The sequence below is a fragment of the Cryptomeria japonica genome, chromosome 8 (genome assembly GCF_030272615.1).
Source record: "Cryptomeria japonica chromosome 8, Sugi_1.0, whole genome shotgun sequence".
Taxonomy (NCBI): Eukaryota; Viridiplantae; Streptophyta; class Pinopsida; order Cupressales; family Cupressaceae; genus Cryptomeria; species Cryptomeria japonica.
Window position 1 is genome coordinate 401,006,736 of NC_081412.1, and position 6,345 is coordinate 401,013,080.

A 6,345-nucleotide genomic window follows, 5' to 3' on the forward strand; every position below is an offset into this window, starting at 1 on the left:
TTGCAGGTTTTGAATTTGCAAGTCCCTATCTCTAATATCTTCTTTTAACTTGAATTCTTTTGTGTAGAGGGAATCCTTTTCTTGAGTAGTTTCACCTAATTCTTTACTTCTTGTCTCAAGGGTAGCTTCCACATTCATCCTACTCTACTTTTCTTCATCAGCCTTAAATTGATTGGCTCGTAATTCATGTTCCAATATTGGCAATCACTGGCTCAGTTCCTCTTTTTCCTTGGTGTAAGCATCACAAATTACTTTGATATCCATTATCTCAACTCTTAATCCATATCTTTTTGTTTTTACTTCCCAGATGGTAGTTATTCTTTTCATCGTCTCATTGCTTTCCAACTCCTTAGCCTTGAGTTCGGCCTCCTTGACCTTCATAGTTCACTCCATATTCTTTAATCTTTCTTCTAACTTGTCTTGATCCCAACTCATTTTGAGATAGTCAGAAGTTACTACCTTTTGGGTTTCCTTCATGAATTCAAACCTATCTTGTGGGTGAGTTGTGTGCATATCAATCTCAATTGCTTGGACTATGTAATCCTTTGGGTGCATCTTTGTTTCAACTTTGACCATTTTAGGCATCTTGGACATGATTGGGACTGCACATAGGTCTTCATCAAAGATTGTTTCCATTCTTGTTGTAGCAAGCTTATTAGCCTCTTGACTCTTTCTAATTGCTGCTCTCGTCAGTCGCACTCTTTTGGTTGCATGGAAGCATGGAAGTGGTTATCCAAGTTAATTGGTGAACTTATCAGTTTCCCTACAAAAGGTGATCCATATGGAAAAGAAAATGGGGCCTGAACTATTAATGATTGGTCTCATGTTTTGGAGGACATACGCCTTGGCAAGCTTAGGGTTCTCAAGGAGAAGATCAGAATATGTGGTGAGGCAGATGCTACCAAGGAAGGGTTTGCCATAATTGGTATGGTGGGTGACAGTCTTGTCACAACAGGTAGAGTTAAAATTATTGGTGGCATAACCGTCATGACCATCATGGGAGAAGAAAGCTTAGAGGAAAAGGCCATTTTAGGAATTTGAGTTTGAAACCCAACCAAAATTGTTACTAGGCCAACGTCAGATATTAAGGCAATCATGTTGCAGATATGATGTTGATGGTTGTCATTAATGGTTGTAATTGATCTCAACATATTGTTTGAGATTGGATCTTATGTTGGTGATTCAGAAGATGTGTTCCCAAAATCTTTGGTGCTCTGAAAGTTGTGTTATAATTGATATTCAATGTTGATTGATTGTGATGATGGTGATCCAGATTTCTCTATTTACCAGATATGGTATTGATCGATTATTCATGATTATCTTGGTTCCATTCTTATTTTTGCTAAGTTGGCTAGTGCTATTTTGGGTCCGATTTGATCCAAAATTCGAGAATGACTAATGGCATTTGTGTAGTGTATAAATCATGATTTGGGTCCGGTATTTGTGATGGGTGTAATGTGTTGATTTGATCGATGAAGTATGTTTTGATTAAGTAAAAACAAGTATTTCAAAGGTACCTGAACCTCTTACAAGTCAGGAGAACAGAATAGCATAAAAAAGTGCCTGATCACTTCAAAAAGTCAAAATGAACCCATCGGAAGGGCACAGCTTAAAACATCATTACATAATTACCTAAAACTTGGAACAGACAGCAACAGGAAAGCAAAAGAAAGCAAAGAGACAAAACCAAGGATAGCAACTGGAACTAAATACTATTCAGGATCTCCTCGGCGTGAACAACCATTTGTTTCATGTTGTTCACTGAGGTCTTCATATCCTCCAGCTCATGACCTTCGATGTTGACCTTATTCTTTGTGTTGGGTCTGGTCCTCTTTTCACGACCCTTCTTGTTCACCTACTCTTTATCACCTTCCTTCTTTGCATTGTTCTCATACCTGTTGATAAAGATGTTCATGTTGTCCACCGAAGATTTAAGGATTTGGAAATTTTGATCAGCAAACTGCTTGACATTGTGCTCCATCTTGTCATTTTTGCTGCCAAAATCTTTTAGTTTGTTGTCCATTTCCTTTCTATCTCCCATCTCATTGACCTTTTTCTCCATGGCTAAGATTTTTCCAACCATACATTCAATAGCTTGCACATTATGCAGAACGGCCACTAACTCTTTAACATGCTCCGCCAAGGGCTTGTCACCAACTGTAATTCTTGCCATGGCCTATGTATCTATTTTCAAACTATTAATATCCCTCACCAAAGTAGTGATAAAAAAGCCTTAATGGTATCTTTGTCACCACTATCACTTTGACCCCCTTTTTCCTCGTTATGCAGTCTAGTGGTTTTCATGGTCTCCACGGTTTCCAAATTATCCTTAACCGGGTTACCCTCCCCTTCTTTGTCCTGACGATCAATCCTCTTATTATCATCATCCTCCTCCTCAGACTCAACCAGAACATAATTGAGATTAGAATTGCTACCCTTTTTAGTGTTCTTTTTCTAAGCCTTCTTTCCAGAGGCTTTCCTTTTCCTCTTTTTAACAGGTTTTTCCTCAAAGGAATCAGTTTCAGAGTCTGACATTTTAGATTCCACAATAATCCTCCTCTTCTTAGCCCTAATCCTCCCTTTTTTGCTTGTTTCTTCCGACTCTCCCTTGGTCTCAGAATCAAAGTTGAAACCACTATCCTTACTTTTCGTAGTCTCATCTCTAGCATTTTTGCCTTTAATAGGCTTTTCAATGCACTTCCCCTTTAGCATTTTATAAACCAGGACCATGAGCCCCTGGTGGAGGGCATGATCACCTTTAGGGTCCTTATGGATCTCCTTTATAGTATGATCCATTGAACAGGCCAGGTAATAGGGAAGGCTAACCCTTTCACCATGACGGAAATGGTTAAGAAGGATGAAGTGATGCCCATAAGCTCTGTAAACCTACCATCCAAGGTAATATATTCAATAGAAACAAATAAGACAAACCTCCATGGCCTGCAAATTCTCTTCGGGAAGTGGTAGGAGTTGTCAATTTTGATCATCTTTCTTCTCTCACCATCTATAACAGGATACTTGTCTACACCCTTATCCGATAGCCCTCTGTCCCTGTAAAATTTCATACCCTTGGTAGTCATTCTTGTGGCCTCAGCGATAACCTCTTCATCTACATTCATCATATGTGATCCAATCAGAACTTTTCCATTTTTCCAGTTCTTGATGAAGTAGCTGGTAATTGTGGGGTCCTTCCCATTTAGTCGTTCCATGAAAACATTGAGCCCCCCCTGCTGAAGGATACTCTAGACTTCTTCATTCTTTCTCCATTCAGAGCAGGATGTAGGTTCAAATCTCTTCTTGTTTCCTCCCATTTTTCCAGCACCTTCCTTGCAATGCCTTCTCTCGTTTTGATAGCTTTTCCTCTAGTTTCTATGGTTATTCTGTAAGAGTGCCCATAATCCATGCCAAATAATGATGATATGACACCTATTTAATAGCTCATTATCTTCAAGCAAGCCCTGCATCAAAAAAGGTGGAAAGGTCATTAGAAATAATGATTAGAAGTACCACGTTGCCTTGTATAGCTTCAATCTTGATTGAGCAAGGATTTCATTTCACTTGCAATCTCCATTTCACCATAACTAGTGATGATGTCTCCCGATTGGCAAGCCAGGTTGGCTACCCAATCAGCACAAGAGTTGGCCTCCCTATAAACATGTGTAAAAACACACATTTCAAACTCTTCGCTGATTTTCCTTGTTCCTTTAATAGGATTACTAATCGACCATGATGGCGGGAATTTCATATTTAAACAATTGATAATGTTTAAGGAGTCTCCTTCACACCAAACTTTAGTGCATTTGGCTTCTTTGGCAAGGATAATCCCATGATAATCCGCCATGGCTTCGGCAACATGGTTGGTCTATTTTCCTATAGGAATACATTTTATGATTTTACATATTCCCCATTCATCCCTTAGGACCACTCCACATCCTGCAACCCCCGGGTTTCCCTTAGAGGCCCCATCAAAATTGATTTTCATCCATCCCCTAGGTGGGATAGTCCATATCACTCCCTCTCTAGGGTTACTCTTGTTGCTATTTTGGTATGGTTTTGTCATTGATGTCAACACCTGCTAAATACACCTACTTTGGACATCCAGCAACATTCACCGGCAATCAGTAAACTGTTCAAACAATCACCGGTATATGGTTAACCGGCAGGATATAATGTTCACCAGTGCCTGCAATGACATGGAAGACACTTGGTAATGTCGAAGACATCATGTGGACACTTTTCCTTGAAGTAATATCATTGGTATATTCTTATTTGCATATTTTCTTTTACCGGCAAATAGGTCCAGGTTATCTAGGGTTACACTGGCAGGTTTATCTTTTCCAGATCAGCATGGCACGCTATGGAGATAATTTATTATTGTTTTAAAAGCATTAAGCTGACATGTTCAATCGGTTATTGCATCGGATATTGTATTATTTGTAAAATGTTTTATTGTAATATCTTGTAGAGCCGACCTACTAAAATTGGTCTTAGGGTATGGTATAAATGTAAGATCTTATTTGTAAGATCAAATGTGGAATGCGAAAAAGGATTGTGTGAAGGTATATGCAAGATTAAGCAGAGCTATACATGCAGACATCATCTGAAGATTGAAGTTAGGTTTTTGTAGAAGCATATCAGCATTACACCAGTACTGAATCTAGCATATGAAGATGTTATTTTGTGCAGTACATTCTCATTGGATTTAACCATCCAACTATAGTCAGTGTGACTCCCATTTGTGTTTGAGCAGTGAGCTCTAGGCTATTGGCCTTTCTGCATGTGCAGACCCCTCTTTGTACACTTACTATCTGCAGTAGTATCATCTGATTGTGAGTAAGGTTTCCCACCGTAGTTTTTCCCCTTACAGGGTTTCCACGTACAAATATTTGTGTCATGTGTTGTGGTTGACTTTGTGCTTATGTTTCATGCATTAATTCTTACCGGTACAGCATTTCCTGTTAACACTGTTTACCGGCACATTTAACTGTCTTACTGGTATTAAGCATTAAGTTGGTTAATAAGATTTTGGTTTGAATTTATTAGACAACTGATTCACCCCCCCCCCCCCCCTCTCAGTTGTCCCCGGGACCTACAATTGGTATCAGAGCCTAGTCCTCTTTTTTTTTAGAAGTTTAACAACTTGAGGAGATCCAATGTCTACTAATTATTTCAGAAAGGATAGTCCTAAACTTGATGGAACCAACTATGGAATATGGAAAATCAGAATGGAGACACATCTGAATTGCATTGGTAAAGACATCTGGGAAGTTACTAAGAATGGTTATATTGTTGTTGTAGCTGGTCAGCCTACTTTAGCTAAAGATGAAGAAAATGATTGCAAAGCAAGAGAAGAACTTTTGAGCGCATTATCAGATCAAAAAATCATGGGATTATCAGATAGATCTACTGCAAAAGCTATTTGGGATCATTTGGAAACACTGAATGAAGGGGATTCCATAGTCAAAATTGCAAAACTTGAAAGCTTCCGAGTCAGGTATGAACATCTGAAAATGGAAGAAGATGAAAGAATTTCTGCTTTTATGGAAAGAGTAAATGAAATTGTTTTAGGTATCAAATGTTGTGGAGGAACCTTGAGTGAAGATGAGATTGTTTCAAAAATATTAAGAGTTTTGCCACCGGCATATAAAATGAAGGTTACTACTTTTAATGAGTTGAGAACAATGCCTAATACATCAGTAACTAGGATACATTGATTGGAAAACTTTCAGCTTTTGAAATTGAGGAATTTGGTCCTGTTGCTACTATAAAAACTTATTTAGCCTTCAAAGCGTCAACATCATCTGCTCCATCTTTTGACAAATCAGACTGGAGAGCATTTTATGCAAGAGAACTTGAAAAAACTAGGAAGGAGAATGAAGAGCTTGAAGAACTGGAAGCACTATTTGCAAGAAAAATGCCAAAAGGTCCAATTGGAAGTAAGTATGAAGGTAAAGCACCCTTTAAATGTTTCAACTGCAATAAGATTGGCCATATGGCTTCAAGATGCCCTGATAGACATGCTAGACTAAGAGAAGAAGCTAGAAGGACATACAAACCTAATCCTGAATATCAGAGATACAGATTTAAGAAAAACAAAGATAAATCTTGTTACATTGTTGATGAAGGTGTGGCTGATGATTCTGATGAGGATCCAGGAGACAACGGATGGGTCTTTGTTGCTATAACAAAAGATCAACCAGTACCTATTGCTCAACCGATAGAACAAGCCCTAGTAGCTAAAGTTGAATCAAAGGATGAATGGATTATTGACTCAGGATGCTCACATCACATGACTGGAGACAAAGGCAAATTCTTGAACTTTCAAGAATACAATGGAGGTTTAGT